General features: G+C 40.9%; 2 non-coding genes across 2 annotated transcripts; both read right to left on the reverse strand.

Annotated features, from left to right (window-relative positions):
• Nucleotides 1-3128: 3128 nt before the first annotated feature.
• Nucleotides 3129-3235, reverse strand: LOC112083621. Its single transcript, XR_002897757.1, has one exon. It is a non-coding gene; the product is annotated as a small nucleolar RNA R71 (small nucleolar RNA).
• Nucleotides 3236-16442: 13207 nt separating this feature from the next.
• Nucleotides 16443-16549, reverse strand: LOC112083675. The gene has a single exon (XR_002897811.1). It is a non-coding gene; the product is annotated as a small nucleolar RNA R71 (small nucleolar RNA).
• Between the last annotated feature and the right edge of the window lie 604 nt (nt 16550-17153).

The raw sequence follows: 17153 nt of genomic DNA on the forward strand, positions 1-17153 counted from the left end.
CTAAGACCGGACACACTTGGACAATGGAGGTTGATAGATCCTTGGCTGGATCGGATGCACAGAGCAGATGCTAAGGACTGAAAGAGTGAATTCCAGAATATCCCTTGGCCCAAACTTGCGGTGATCGTCACAACAAAGAGGATGGCTGCACCGAGTTAAGAATCCGCGGATCTAGAATGACAAGACATGAGAACAAGTTCCCGAAAATCCTTGTGCCCCTAAAACTACTTTAAACGAATTCTTAAACTAGATGGATCGAAGGCTGCGTTGAGTCCAATGATAAGAACTCAATAAACCGAAAGAAAAGATTCAAGAGGCTGACCACCTAAGAATCGAAAATAGTTCTCAAAAGAACTAAGAGAAAATCTCGAAATTTTTTAAGATAAAAGTGAATGAGTTCCAGAATGAGAATACATCGAGTTTAAATAGAAGAGAAAGCAGGCGAAGAGCCATGCTTAGGAAATTACTAAAAACATAAATGTCTTGACTAAAATAAAGAAAACGTTTGAATAACTCTTTGGCTGGCCCTTGACCGACTTTTGAACTTCTTTGCCGAGAATAACTTCTAAGCTTCCGTCCAATAAACCAGACCGTAAACGAACTTGGGTCGAGAATTGGGCAATGGACTTAACCTCGTTAAAACCCCACTCGGTAAATCCATTGGGACAAACCTGGGTGTAAGGGAAAAAGAGTATTAAGCCATCATCCGGACCAAGTTAGCTACAGTCGGCGTTCACGAGCACGGTCACGACCTTGGGTGATGCTGGGTCGTCTGGTCCGGTCTTGATCCCATTAAGCACAGCTTGAACCACCCCTGCCAGCTTCTTGGCCCTAGATCGCATCATTGGTCCTTCTGGTATGGCCAAGTGAGCTTCCGGAACCTCAACGTCTTGATCTGGGTCATGCTTTGGGTCCATGATCGTATCAGAGGCTTCTCTTCTCAGCACACTTTATAGAAGGGTTCTTTCCAAGATTAGGAACCAGCTGGATACTACATCAAATGGAAACTTTCTGGGGAAGGAGATTCATGCTACTTTAGAGAGCTGGTTGAGAACTTAGCAATGAGCAATGATACATATGGAGAAGACTTTGATAGAGCCAATAGGAGTGAGAGTTCAAGCAGGAATCAAAGGTATGAGAAGGACTTTAAAACACTTGAAAGCAAGCTGGACAAGGTGTTATTGGCCACTCAAAAGCCAATGCACTTTTTAGGAGAGTATGAGGAGCCTTCTCAAAGCTTTGAGAACATCAGTGAAGAGGGTCTTTGATATGTCTATATTTTACAACATTTAGATTGCATTATAGAGTCCTCATCATGTGTTTTCTCATGTAAATTGAGTCTTTAGGCGTCAAAATAAGACTTAGGGCTTGCATTAGGTCCCAAAGAGTTTTGCATGTTTTGAAGTCTTTACCAGGAGCTTTGGAGACCAATTGGAGCCTAAGAAGAGGAACAGAAAAGAAAACGGTGAAGAAAAGGGTCAAAAATGGTGAAAACCGCTTGGAGGAATTTCTCGGCCAAATCTCGTACCGGCTGGTCGGAAACCTCGGCCAAAATGTTTATCGGATGCTCATTACCGGCCAAAATGTTTACCGGATGCTCGTTATGATCAGTGAGTAGTCATTTAAGCGGCTTTAGATAAGTAGATGAGGGTGCTTTCAAGATAGATTAGTGGGTTTAGGTGTCTAGTCTTGCATGTTTCATTCTTTAACCGACGAGATCTCTAGGCTGGATCCAAGCATATCACTTGAGGTTCAGATCTGAGGCATATCTCGCATCAAAAGTGTTTGTAGAAATGTCTGAACCACTCGGTTAACGGTTTAAGAGTCTTTCATCGCGAGAGTGATAGTTTGTTCTCTTAAATGACATATTTGAACTGAATCTTATTGCTGATTGATTCGTGCTTCTCAAAAGACATTTTGGTATGAAGGAGGATCAGTTTAGATGTTTAATACTTTCATGAGAAGATTAACATGCCTTGAGTTCAAAGTTAAATGAAATCGCTTGACAAAATAATTCATTAACCCATTAGTTTAGCTTGGAAGCACCCGAGTCGATTATCTTGTCTAGAGTCTCTTCCCTTATCGAATATTATCATCATCTAAATCACCTGTTTGTTGTTTGCATCTTGATTAGTTTAAATCTCTGCTTTTATTTAATTTTATTGCTTATTTGCCTGTTAATCATCGTCACCAAACTTTTATCTTCTTGTCTTGACTTAAGTGAACAAATGACATAGGCTAGTGTCTCGTTTACAAGCTTGGTTTGACACCCCTTATACTACTTTGACAAGGGGATTGATAACCCTTCTAAGAGCCTCAAAACTCTTAGTTATCAATTGGCGACTCTCTTGTTTGTTCTTAAGATCAAGACTTTACTTTCTTTTGTTTTACTAACTCTTTTGCAAGTTCTTGTTTTGTTTTCAGGTGCATGAATACCAGGTCTCGGAGCACAGGATCGCTTTTCCCATACGACGATAACATCGACAGATTAGAAAGGCGAGCTCGCGAGAGAGTACGGCACTTTGACAGACTTGGAATGGCAGAACAACAGCGAATGCAGCAACAGGCTCAGGCGGCCGAGCACCAGGCTCAGGCTAATCAGGCGCAGGCAGGAAGAAATGAACAACAAGCCTATGTTAATCAGCAACAGGCTCAAAGAAACGAACGGCTTGCTCAGCAAAACCAACACCAAGCGAACAGAAATGAGCAACAAGCCCATCATGTTCATCCGCCACCGCCACAAGTTCAGAGACAACATCCTCCAATCTGTGTTGGAGAGAATGACCGAGCTAATGCGCACCAATACCGAGCTGGGATTCAAGCTCCACCAGTTCAAAACAACAACTTTGAAGTTAAAGCTTCCCTGCTCAATATGGTGCAAAACTCCAAGTTCCACGGTCTGGCTGGAGAAGACCCTCTCGAGCATCTAGATCAATTTGATCGGGTTTGCGACTTAACCAAGATAAATGGCGTCTCCGAAGATAACTTCAAGCTACGCTTGTTCCCTTTCAGCCTCGGTGATAAAGCACACCAGTGGGAAAAGAATATACCGAGGGGCTCTATACAAACCTGGGAGCAGAAGAAAACTGGCGTTCTTATCAAAGTTCTTTTCCACATCACGCACGGCTAAGCTCAGGAATCAGATCTCAAGTTTCACGCAGCACAACAACGAGAGCTTTAGTGAGGCTTGGGAACGGTTTAGGAGCTATACTAACCAATGCCCCCACCTTAGCACTCTGTATAGAGGAGCAGTTCCCAAGATCAGAACTCAGCTGGACACAGCATCAAATGGGAATTTCTTGGCAAAAGAAATCACTGCAGCTATGGAACTTGTTGAGAACCTAGCCATGAGCCAAGAGACTTATGGGGAAGACTATGACCGGTGCTATAGAGGAGAAGGTTCTAGTAAACAACAAGAGCTGGAAATGACCCTAGAGGAGTTGAAAGTTAAGTTTGCAAAGCTGGTAAAGGTCACTCAGCAACCTCTACACTATGTAGCTGAAGAGAGGAGTTGTTTTACTAATGACAATGAACCTGGTCTTGCTCAAGAGGAGTTACACTTCACTGGGAACCAGAATAAGTTTCAAGGGTACCCTCCTCAAGGCTTTGCTCAAAAGAATCAGAACAAAGGCAACTTCCAAGATCAACAATCTTATGAGCCACAAGCGATTCAGGCACAAGGGAACAGCTTCACAAACCATGTCAGCTTTCAGCAACAAAGGTCTCCACCTCTTGGATTCGGTCAGCCACAGTTTCAGCAGGGTTCTATGCCACAGCAAGGTCCTGATATTGGTATTGTTCTCCAACAGATCTTACAAGGACAACAAAAGCTGGATTCCAAGTGTATTGACCTGACTTCTAAGATGGAGACATTAAGCTCTGAACTTATGACTCTTAGAAAGAACAAAGGCATCTGCACTTCAGAAACTCAGGTCCCTCTTGCTGGTAAAGCTGTTCAAAACCCCAAAGATTATTGCAATGCCATCTACTCAAGTGATGATCATTCAGCTGCTGTTCAAGAGATTGAATACATTCTTTATGGTCAAGTCTCTGATGGGTCCAGTCCTAATAAAGAGGAAGAGGACGCCATTATAGAGGACTTTATGAGCTTGTTACCTGATCTCAATGAGGACATTGCAAAAGAAGGTGGAGGGGCGGCCTGTTCAGTTTGTTATTTGCAGCATTGGAATGATTTTGTTGAGCAATGGAACAATTCAGGGGATTCTGAAGCAAGGGACCAGCCGGTTGCTCAAGTACAGTCAAGGGATGATGTCTCCAGCCTAGATTCACCAAAGATGAAGCCTACATCACTCCCAAAGCTGGGTATTCCAGGGAAATTTACAATCTCTTGCACTCTTGGGAAGTTCAGAGTTGAGAATGCCTTGTGTGATTCAGGCTCAAGTGTAAATGTGATGTCTCTTAGCATGATGGAGAGACTTGGGATCAAGAACTTAAAGGAATATCCTTCTTCCATCACTTTTGGCGATTCTTACTCAAAGAAACCTCATGGGCTGATAGAGAACTATCCTTTGAAGGTTGGTGAGTGCATAGTTCCAACTGATTTCATAGTCATGAAGATGAAAAAGACAAAGGAACTTCCACTTTTGCTTGGAACTTCATTCCTTAACACAACTGGTGCAAGGATTGACTTTGATACTCATAGAGTGGTGCTTACAAAGGTGGATAAAGACGTTTCTTACCCTGTCAAGCCTCCCTTAGCCGAATTTTGTGATCAGCTGCTCAAGAGATAGAAGAGCCCAAGGTGCTTGAGATGCATTATGTGGGAAGTGTTGGAGTTTTAGGAGAATCTAAATCCCTTTCAGCTGTGGAGAAAGGAGAACAAGCCCACATCAACTATGGTCATAAGGATGAGAATACAGAGCCTTTGATCAGATTAGAAGACATCTTCCTCACATGATCTCCTACACTTAGTGAGCTAGAGATGCTCAACAGCAAAGGTGAAAGATCTGATTCAAAAGAAAAGAACCTTGAACCTGAATTTTCCTCCCAAGACTTTACTCTCACCCCTTGGACATGTGAGGACGGAGCTGTAAAGTACAAGTTGGATTGCAATGGGAAATCAGAGTTATTAGCAGAGCTCAGAACCGGTCTCACAAAGGCACTCATTGACAAGGATTCTGATGGTATTCAAGAACTGATGCAAAAAGGTCTCAAGCTTGAGTTAAAGGGAAATGGGTCTGATGGTTCTCAAAGGGAGCAGAGCTCAGCTTTCATGCTTCAGATAATTGACATGTTCAAGAGCATTAGTGCTCCTTCTCACCCAACCTAAGAAAGGTTTTACAAAGTCAAACTTAGTGACTTTAAACAAAGTGCTCTTGGGAGACACCCCAAGCTTATCCTTGTATATAGTCTTTTTAATCCTTTCTTTAGTATTTTCAGAACGTTTTGATGGGTTTGCTAAGTGATCTCAGGTTCTAGAAAGTGTTCTTGCTCAATGGTTTGAAGGAACAAGTGCAGAGAGGAGCTTAAAGGTGGCAGCCTTATGATTCAAAGGAGCAGTGAACCTGAGACCTCGGCCAAGCACCTCGAGATGATCATTACCAAGGTCTCATGTTTGATCTTCACGGAACAAAGTGCTGTGAGAAGCCTTGGAGAGCCAAAGCCGAGGTGTTCTTGAGCTAATACCGAGGTGCCCTTGCCACTTACACAGAAACTTGTCCACCTCGGTATAGAAGCCTCGGCATGGCTAGGCAGAGGGGTCCCTGAACGAGCATGAACAAAAAGGGACGCTTGAGAGACTTGAGTCCAAGCAGAGGGTTCAAAGCACCAGCATTCTCCTCCATGTCCAATGCCTCCATTCCATCATGAACAATTCTGGTAACTCTCCAAACTCTATGTACATATGCATATAGTTCTTTATTTTTCATTTTGCATCTTTCTTGCTTTTGCCTTTCACTTCTTTCTTATGCTTTTATAACACAGGGGACTGTGTTATTTAAGTGTGGGGGAGGAGTTTAGTGTTTACTAATCATGTTTTCTTTGATCTTATTTTCCACTTTGAGTCTTGAGTCTCATGTAGTTGCATCTAATCAGAAAATTTTCACAAAAAAATGTTCATTCTAGTTGCATTCACATTTTTTAGGATCGAGTCTAGTTGCATCATATAGGTTGCATCTTGCTGGGAGTAATGATAGGTTTTCTAGAGAGTACATCACTTTGAGAACTTGAACTGAATATGCTTGTGAATCTTATTCTGTGCTTGCAAAGTCTGAAACGATCTGAATCTGAGAAGCAAGTTTGAATTGAACTCAACTCTAATTAAGTGAGAACCTTGAACTTGACTTGAAAATATCTTGTGATGCATTGTTTGAATAAGCTTGTGGATACCGACATACATACTTGAGCTAGAACCATTGTTTTTACCGCTCTTTTTCCTTAGCTCAAGTAGCTGAATCCACATCATGGATCAGTTCCCTCACCTTGAACCCATCCTTCTTTCAAGCCAATGTTTGTGTGTGAATTGAAAGGCCACCTTAAATTAAACTTAGCAGAAAGTGTTAGGTTTAGAGCGACAAGGGCAGGTCTCATTGAGTGCTGTGTTCCAACATCAAGGAACTGAGAGTGTTGGCGAGGAATAAGTGTGGGGGAAACGATTTGTTGGTGAGTGGAAAAAGGTGAGATGAGTGGAAAATAAAAAGTGGAAATAGCTAGGGGAATAAAAGAAAAGGAAACGAGTCTTGGACTTTTGAGTTAAAGAAAGTGAGCTCTGGTGTCTTGAAAAGAAAGAGTCTAGCCCCTAAGTAAAAGAAAAGGAAAAGAAGCCAAAGAGCTCAAATGTTTTGAAAAGAAAGAAAAAGAGGCTAGAGGTTGCAAAAGAAAAAGAGCTGTGTAAAGTTTGAACTCCAAGACTTGAGAGTGAAAATGAAAGTAAGTCCCCTAGTGAAGAGGAGAATGAGTGTGAAAAGTGAGGTTCTTGAGAGAGTGAGCAAGTGAGAAAGCTTTGAGTAGAGTGTGGGGTGTGATGAGTCTTTGCCCTTGTATGCATTGGTTGCTTTTTACCTTTAGCATTCTGCCAAAGTTTGATCATTCATAAAGAGATCCTTTTGCTGCATTAAACCCGCTTGAACACTGATGAGATCATTTTAATCTCATAGCCTCTCTCTAGCCAAGCCAGCTTGTTTAAACATTGCATCATTTGATTCACCTGATAAAAGCTTAATGAATGTGAAAGAGTTGAGAGAGAGGAGAACTTGTGGAGATTCCTTGTTGAGTTGATATATATCTGAGTATGGCTTTGCATTGCATAATTGAGCATGAACTTGAATTCTCATTGTGATCACTTCTCTCTAAAAGGAAATATGAACTCCCAATGCATTCAACCTCTCTCTCTCATTTGTTCTTTTTGCTTGAGGACAAGCAAAGGATAAGTGTGGGGGAGTTGATATATTCATAAATTGCATCATTTAGTATACATATTTTAGTCCAAATCATGTTTCATTTGCATACATTTTAGGTTTTTAGGCATTGTTTTAGGACTTAGGAGATTACATTAGGTCCAAGAGAGTTTTGCATGTTTTGGAGTGTTAAACAGGTGATTTTGGAGCCAATTTGGAGTGCATGATGTGATTCAGATGAAGAAATGGAGTTGGAATGATCAAAAATGGTGAAAAGGAGCAATTTTGGGTTTCTCGGCAAAATGCTGTACTGAAGGTCGAAGATTCTCGGCCAAAATCCTTCCCGCGGGTAGCTTTCTCGGCCAAAAACACGTACCGCGGTCAAGTCTCTCGGCCAAAAATCCCGGGTGCAGATACATCTCCGAAATCGCGACACCGGAAGATCTTACCGGCCGATTCAGCTTACAGGGCCTTCAGCAAAGTTGGAGATAATTGAGTCACAAACCCAGGAAAGGTTGAATCAGGGCATTTGGAGCACTGAACTGAAAGATACGATCACCAGAAGACAGACCTCTCTCGCATCCATTCCGGAGCAATCCGATACTCCTGAATGATCGCCTGTCCGGGGAACCTTCCGGTCCGATTCAGCTGTCGGCGGCTTCATCAAAGTTGTAGAAGATTGTATAATGGTTCCAGATCAAGTGGAATCATGGAATTCGGACGCGTGAGCAGAAAGTTAAGCTCGTCGGAAGAATCTCCTGTCTCGCTGCCGTCTTGGACCGACCCGATGAGCTCCGAAGAATACGAAGGACGGCGCACTTCCAGGCCGATTCGGTTTACGAGGCCTTCATGAGAATCAGAGATATTTTAGTCCTCTATCCAGAACATCCAATATCATTCAATTCGGAGCTATGAGCAAGACGTTAATGTTTCCGGAATGGACACATGTCTAGACGCCTCTCCCTGATCGTGTCAATGCATCGCAAAGATGAGCCCTCCGGGGAACCTTACACTTCCCAAGCGCCGATAGTTTCTTAACCAACGATCGAGCTGTATGAGTTATCTTTCTCATGGAACTGGTTTCAGGTCATTTGGAGTTACGGGCTGAAAGTTACACTGAGCAGAAGAGAAGCTGGTCAATTCGGGTTTTAAGAGATGCGACTGTAAGCTAAGTGTTGTGCCCTACCTCGGCGTGAATACCTCGGAATTTTATGCCAAGGAGGCATGTTTACGAAGCTTTGAGACTATACCTCGAGGTAGGACTTCGGTCTTTCAACACCAAGGCTCCCTTGATCACCAAAATGATCCCAAAAAGACTAAGTGTTGAAGCAGACCTTGGTGTGAACCCTTCAGCATGTTATGCCGAGCTCCTATGTTACACAAACCTCGGGTACCAAGCCCCTCGGCATGTTATGCCGAGGTCCTCATCTCTCCAACCCAGATCACAAACAAATCCTCTTCACGTTTCAAAGCTTTAACCGGATCAAAGGCCAAGCCTCATGCATGTTCTTCAAGTGTTCATCAAAGTCTCAACCCAGCACATGACCCCCTGGTGTGTGACCCTCGGTGTGGTGCTTCTTCAGATGCCAAGGGGTGGCTCCAGCAACCCAGAAAGGGCGGGTCAGTACCAAGTTTGTCCTGGGCTGACACGGCCCACACCCTTTTATATAAATAGTTTTTAGAGACTAAAACCCTAGTTATGCTTTACCTCATCTTCTAATCTGTTTTCTTTTTGTTTTCTCTCTGCTTCTTAGTGTAAAAACGAGTTTGATCAAGAGATATCTAGCAGATTTAATCATCTTAAAGCTGTTTCTTATCATCTAATCATCTCATCTCTGCTTCTAATCATGATTAACACCACCTCTTGCAAAGGAAATGGTGTGTTAATCATGATTAGTGAGTAGTTATCTTTTAAGCTTCTAGGTGTGTAGATTAGGGTGCTTAGATGATCGGTTTATGATGTTTAGGTTCTAGATTCTCATATCCTTTCCTTAGTTATCTGCTCTTAATGCTAGATCTTTGTACATCACTCTGATCTAGACCTTAGTCATTTCTCCACCCACAAGGTGTTTGATGAAATGTATGAATGAGCTAGGCTAAGGGTTTATGCCTTTTTCATCATGGGAATGATTTGTTAAATGCATGAATGACATATTAGAACTGTTTCTTAATTCTCACTGATTCATATTTCACAAATGATGATTTGGTTTGAAAGTGGATTAGTGTAGAGATTAATGCCTTCATGAGAGGATTAGTCTAGATTCGAGTTCTAAGTTAATTGGTTTTGAGATCATGTGATTGCTTGTTGCTGCTTTCTATGTAAGATTCGGTCTCTTTGAAATAGAAACCATTTGGTCATTATTAGACTTGATACTTTATGCTTGTTGATTGCTTGATCTTGCTTAAGGTGAATTAATCTTGATTAAGTGATTTACAAAGAGATTATTGTCATGGGAATGAATTAATCTGCTTTTGAAGTCTAGACTAAAGAGTAACTTGCATTGCATTATTGTTCTTAGCATCATGAATAAATCTCTAAAGCACCCTAATCAATGATCACATCTAGAGGTTTAGCTCTTATCATTTGCTTAATCATCATCATCTTGTTTAGCTTGCTTTGTTTACTTCCTTATCATTGCTTGTTTGTTTCTTGTTTATATTTTCACTTGTTACTTGTCACCAAACCTGTCTTTGATTAGCTTGACTTAAGAACTTATCTTATAAACTAGTGCCTAACTACCACACATATGGATTGACACCCCTTATACTACTTTGACAAGGGGATTGATAACCCTTCTAAGAGCCTCAAAACTCTTAGTTATCAATGGTCGTGCGAGTTAAGGATCAGAGAAGACTTAGCCGCACAAAGACTCACAATTCACATCTGGATGGGCATGCGGCTGAGTTTACAAGGTTCTATCTCGTTTAAAGCTCCTCTCCTTGGTTGTGCGACTTGGGCATGCGGCTTGGGACTAAGGGATGACCAAGTTGCACATGTACTTTCCCCAGATTTTGCTTTGGTCATGCGAGTTGAAGAAGAAGAAGTTTAAGCCGCACAAAGACTCGCATGCGGCTAAGACCAAGGGATTTAAGTCTCACAAGGCAGTTTCTTCACCTGTGCGACTTGGGCATGCAACCTGGGAGACTCTTGACCAACTCGCACATTCCCCACTTTACCCACTAAAGCCGGGTCAGGACCCGGTTTGTTCCGGGCTGACCCGGTTTGTTTTTAAAGACTATAAATAGTTTTTAGGGTTTTTTCCCCAAAAACTTATGCTTTATTCCCTTTGTCTCTTGCGTCTTTTGTGAAAGACTCCACTTAAGAAGAGAAATATCAATTTTTAAGTGCTTAATCAAGAGAGTTTGAGAGATCTTTGTGTTTAAAGCTGCAAATCCATCATTATCCATCTTCCCATCTCTATTTCTCATCATTAATCATGCCAATCTTCTCAGTTTGCAAAGGTTTAAGAGACATTAGTATGATCAGTGAGTAGTCACCTTAATGAGGTTCTAGATATGTAGGTTAGGGTGCTAAAGTGTTAGATTAGGAGTGCTTAGGGCTAGATTCATTGATTCATCTCTCTAAACAGCTGTTCTCTATGCTAGATCCTTGCATATCACTTGAGATCTAGATTCTGGGAATTTCATGCACCAAAAGTGTTGGATGAAATTCCTGAAAGAGCTGTATTAGAGGTTTAAGCATTTGCTGCATGGTTATGTATTGTTATTTGCTTGAATGATCATTTAGAACTGTTTATTAATACATACTGATTCATATTTCACAAATGATGATTTGGTTTGAAAATGGATTAGTATAGGGGTTAATACCTTCATGAGAGGATTAATCTAGATTAGAGTTCTTAATCATTTGAATCATGTCTCATCATTGTCATTAGCATTCCTAGTTTAGCACCAAAGCACCCTAGCCAACTATTATGTCTAGAATCTCATGCCTTTATCATATCATATTCATATCACTTGTCATTGTTTAGTTCTTCTTTAGTCATTAATCCTGTTTTAAGTTTGTAGTTGTCATTAGTCAATCAAATATCACTTGTTTACTTGAATTAAGAATCTGATCACATAGCTTAGTGTCTATCACCACATTCTTGGATTGATAACCTCTTTGTGCTACATTGACAAGTGGATTGATAGTCCTGAGACCCTAAAAAGTCTTGTCTATCAAGGGTTTTTATGTTCTTATGTTCTTAGTTCTTAGTTTAGGGAGATAGAGATTTCTCTTGAACCCTCTTTATGTTCTACCTTTATTTTAATTCAGTTTTTACTCTTATGCATCTTTCAATTTCTTTTTTATCTTCTTCATATTAGATTAGTTGTTTAAAGTATTTGAAGAGAAGTTCTTCTCCGAGCCCAGCTCTTAAAATCGAGATGCTTCTTCTTCTTCTCCTTGTCTGTTTTTCTCTACTTCTTTCTTCTTATTAATCTATGCACGTCTTTTCTGATTACTTTATGCACGTTTTGGAATGATGAGGTATGAGTTTAAAGGCTCGATCGAAGGGAATCGACTACGTTCGATAAGGATTTTCGCGAGATAAACCAAAGCCGAATTCTAGAAATCTTTCTTCTAAACTTATACTTAAAGCATGGATCTAGCATCGCGAACTAGAGACTGATCTAGGTCCTTGGTGTTGCGAAAGTATTCATCCGGGGCTGGATCTAGTTTGAGAAGAGCAGATCAACCATAGGAGTGGAAACCTACCTATGGGCGAGCTGTGAATGTTGACGAGTCTTAAGCATATTGCATCTTTTCTCTTCCAGGGCCAGAGTGGAATCCTACTGGTCAGGGTTGCGAGAGATAGTTGGTTATGATCACGATAGTGACGTGGTCATACGTCCGTGACTCGAGTTCTAAGAATTTACTAGGATCAATATTAAGAGCTTTGTTCATCCTTTAGATTTATTATCGATTTATTCACTTCTAGTTTTCAAAAACCTTTTTTAAAACCCTTTTCAATCCTTTTTAAATCCCTTTTTAAAATACATATATATAAATCACACAACCTATCCAAAACCCGTATTTCGTTTTAGACTTCGTTTACTAATTCTAGTTCTAAGGTTCTGCAGGTAAAGCGTGGATTGTCTGTGGATCGACACCCTAAGTACTACAACGCACTGCTGTGCACTTGCAAATATCTAGGGTTACAAATTTAAAACATGAAGCCGCGAAGTCAACCCTAGCAGCATCAGTAACGTCCATAAGATTCAGTTCAGGCAACTCAGATACAACACTCTCGTGGCTCAGATTAAACCTAGGATCGGATTCTGGGTGATCAATCCAGAATTACCACTTTGAGATTTGGATGAATGGGAGAATCATGTTAAAAATCAAAATCCTTTTTTCTAAAAACCTAGATGTCATTCAAACATGGGGTCCCTTTGGATTACCCTTTCACCCAACTACGTGACTACTAAGACATGGCTGAGGTAGACATCATCATCGGTTAGAACTAAGAAAAAGTAAAGTAAACGAACCAAAGTTGCAGAAAAACTTCTCTTGTTGAAGACAAAGTGGCGATGGAGAGCTTCTACAAATGCATAAAAATAAAACCTAAAACTACAAAATGAGTTCTCTCTCAAAGAGAAGAAAGAGGCTCCCTTACAAAAGACATAAAAGTGAGTATTTATAGTGTTTCCCAAGTCTTGGGCGTCTAGGGCTTGTAAAATAGGTGCAGGAAGTGTCTTGGGCCTTAGTTGGGCTCTTGAGGTTCGGACATAGGTCCACCAGGGGTGAAACCTCTTGAACTGCAGAGGGAAGAAGGCTGGCCGCGGGTGAAAGGACTTGTGCTTGACTAGGCTTATGTTGATTGGCCTTTAGTGCATTAATGATATCTGGAGATCCAACCATTGGATTGCTTTTATTCCAACTGTGTTGGAAAGCTGGTTGTCTCCTATATAATGTCTCCAAAATTTGAGATGATCAGACGGTGAGAAGGTTTTCATAGGTTGCCAAACTTTTGACAGTCTGAATTTATTCAAAAATGTACTTTTGCTCCAAAATGCACTCCAAAGTCCCAAGTTCCTGAAAAGCCTTTTCAGACTTCAAAACATGGATAACACTTATAAAACCTTTAAAACTGAGTAAAAACACCTGCATAAGATACTGAAAGTGATCCATAAAAGTGGTCAAATTCAGGTGTTATCATACTGTAAGGAATCTAAAGAGGACATCCATAATTACTTTATGCGAGCTCGATACCTAACATCACTGGAAACAACTATCTATGTTATTCACCATCAAAAATCTGAGTTCTAAACAAAAAAGCTTGATGAGTTCAATGATGTATTTTGAAATTTGCCTGAAGGAATCACTTTTGCCAGACCTTTCAAATACTTCATGATAGGCCATTACTTCTGTGAGAGCAAGGAATCAATCCCTGAAATAGAAGACTTGTTCAATCATGCCAGAAGAGGTACATCTGTTCGAACACTCCACAAAATCGAAGGTAAATGTTAGTTTCTCATCTCTTGTTCCATTAGAGGTGAAATGTTTAACAATGTGCTTTGTGATTCTGGAGCTTGTCTCAACATGATCTCCAAAAAAATTGCTTTGAGACTTGGTATTAAGCATCTGCGCAGGACTGATAACACCGGATTTTGACCATTTTTATGGATCATTTTAATATCTTTTACAGGTGTTTTTACTCCATTTTCAAAGGTTTTCAAAGGATTTCTATGTTTCCGGATTTTAAAAGACTTTTCAGGTTATTTGGGATAAAGAGACACAAAATGGAACAAAAAGACTCTTTTGGATAAATGCAGACCGTCAGAACTCTCATGGAGAGACGAAGACCTTCTCACCGTCTGATCACCCTCAAAATTGGACAACTTATAGAAGAATCAACCAGCTTTCAAATTCACTTGGTTTGGAGACATTCCAACGGTTGGATCTCAAGATATTCCATTAGCCCCGGAGCCACACGAAGTCGGTCAGCAACTCACGCGACCGCGGCCAACAAGCTATTTGCCGCGGTCAGAAGCTTCCCGACCACGGCCAACAAGCCAATTGCCGCGGTCACAACACTCCCGACCGCGGAAATCAATCTCCGAATTAAAGCCCACTTATCTGAAGCCCAAAGTCATTCTCAGCCTCAATTCCGGAACCCTATAGACCATGGAGTATTGGAGACTATAAATACATGTCAATTAGGTCGTTTTTAGACACCACCCTTCATACTTTACAAAAACCCTTTTTCCTTTAGCCGTTTTTATGAGATTTTTGTAGAAGATTGTTCAAGTCCGAGTTCTTCAATAGAGAAGTCTTTACTGTTTTTCATTACTTTTATTAAAACCAATGACGATGTCGAACTTAGCCATGTATGAGTAGATCCCGAGTTGGGCTTAGGGTTCCCGAAAGGGGCTTTCATAATCGATTAAGACATCTATGTTTATAGATCTGGGATTTCGACCTGTTCTCTGTTTATTCTTGTTCTTATTGCATGTATGCTTGATTGATCACCTAGTATCTGATCTAGATAGTTAGTGTTGCGAAAGTTTTCATTAAGTATCAGCCCTAGAATGAAACAGGCGATTTTCCCGTAGGAGTGGAAACCTACCTGCGGCAAGATCGTGAGTATTGACGAGTCTTGTGCAGCTCTTGTGTTCTCTCCCTTCCAGGGCCAGAGTGGAAACCTACTGGTCAGGGTTGCGAGAAAACAGTTGGTTATGATCACGACAGTGACGTAGTCATACAGCCGTACTCTAGATCTAGAACCCATATATCGTTATTTGTCAATCCCAATCTATTTACCATAGTTTACAATTCCATCGATTTTTACTTGCTTTCTTAGACCTGCATTTCAATTTCCCTAGTTCATTATTTACTTGCTTTATTTACCTTTCATGCGATATTTTACTTGCCTTATTTGTCTTTCATTCGATATTTGCTTACTCTAATTGCATTTCATTCGATTTTCTTACCTGCTTTTTAGGATAGATTTATTTGCTTTCTTTTGTTTTAGTATAATTCGCAAGATAAACAACCAACCTTTAAAACCAATTTAGTCTAGACATAAAGTTAAAAAACCGTAGAAGAATACCAGGCACACAAATCTCTGTGGATTCGATCCCTAAATACTGCAACAGATCAGTTGTGCACTTGCGGCTTTCATTTGTTTTGTTAAGGGTAAAACTTGTTCCCTCACGCAGTTGACACGACCATCAAGTTTTTGGCGCCGTTGCCGGGGATTTGCTTCACTGCCTTTTGCTATTTTTCTTGTTTTAACTTCTGTTCTAGACACCTGATCTCTAGTTCTTTCTTAAAGTTTTTCTGAACTATCTTTCCCTTCTTTTGTTTTTCTCTGAATTGCATGAATACCAGGCGTAGACCTGCAGGAGACATTCCAATTCTAGACGAGATAGACAGACACGAAAGAGAACTTCGAAGACTTAGACGAAAGCAAGGAATGGCCAACGACGACCAGCCTGGAGATCCTATTAATCGGAATTTAAATATGGACCAAGACGGGTCCGAACATGGAGAAAACGAAGAGAATGATCACATAGAAGGTGATCATGCTCAACAAGATGGAGAGGAGGATGAGGTTCTTCCAAGAAACCACCAGAACCGAGAGAGAGAGAAGGACGTGAAGACCTTGATCCACCCATCAATGCAGCCGATGGTGACCACCCAGCAATGCAGCCGAATGAACGAATTCACCCCCCATTCCGCCAGCAAATCAACACCGAAGACAAGCCAGGAACCATCACATAGCTGATTTTGATGCACCTACTCAAAATTTTCAGAATCGATCTGCAATTTAAGTACCATTTCCAAACCGGAATGAGTTTGAAGTCAAGCCTCAAATCATCTCATTGGTGAAGCAAAACCAGTTCCATGGAGTTCCTTCTGAGCACCCAATGGACCATATCGAGCTTTTTGAAGAAATTTGCAGCATGATGAGAACAAACCAAGTTCCACCTGACTATTTAAAGTGTATGTTGTTCCCTTTTTCATTAGCAGATAAAGCTCATCGTTGGTTGAAGTCTTTGCCTGCAGGATCGATTACCAATTGGGAAGAATGTAAAACTGCTTTCCTAAACCACTTCTACACTAAGTCAAGGTCGAACAATTTGAGAACGAAGATCTCAACCTTTCAACAAGGGCAACCTGAATCTTTCTATGAAGCTTGGGAACGTTTTAAGGAGTATGAACGTGATTGCCCTCACCATGGATTTCAGGGATCAAGCTTGCTGAGCACATTTTACCGAGGTTTGCAACCAAAATACAAACTTTCACTTAATACAGCTAGCAATGGAGATTTTGGGCAAAAGACGATAACCCAAGGAAGAGCTCTCATCGAAAATTTGGCTCAAGCCAGTAGCAATGACTGTCCTGAATACGATCGATCGATGAAGCAAGCCGGAACAGACAACAAGGAGATAACCGAGTTGAAGAACATGGTGAGCCAGCTTCTGAAGAGCAACAATCGCCCGATCAATGCCTGTGAAACCAACAATGGCGCAGAAGATGAAGGACCTAGTGATATCGATCACATTAATCATGCATTTCAAGAAGAAGATGTGAACTACGTAAGAGCACTGGTGCCATACCAAAATCGCTCCAAAAACAACTTCAACAACAACTTCCGGAATGCAAATTACAACAATCTCTCTTACCGCAATCCAAATGTGGAGAATCCTCAAGATCAGTACTACCCACCTCAGCTAAAATCCTTCCAAAACAAGTTTCAAGGTGGAAACTTTGGGAGAATAGTACCATATCAACCGCGACAGCCATATAACTACCAAGGTACGGGTTTTAACAATCAATTTGTACAA

Source organism: Eutrema salsugineum, unplaced genomic scaffold (genome assembly GCF_000478725.1).
Source record: "Eutrema salsugineum unplaced genomic scaffold, Eutsalg1_0 scaffold_6, whole genome shotgun sequence".
Classification (NCBI taxonomy): domain Eukaryota; kingdom Viridiplantae; phylum Streptophyta; class Magnoliopsida; order Brassicales; family Brassicaceae; genus Eutrema; species Eutrema salsugineum.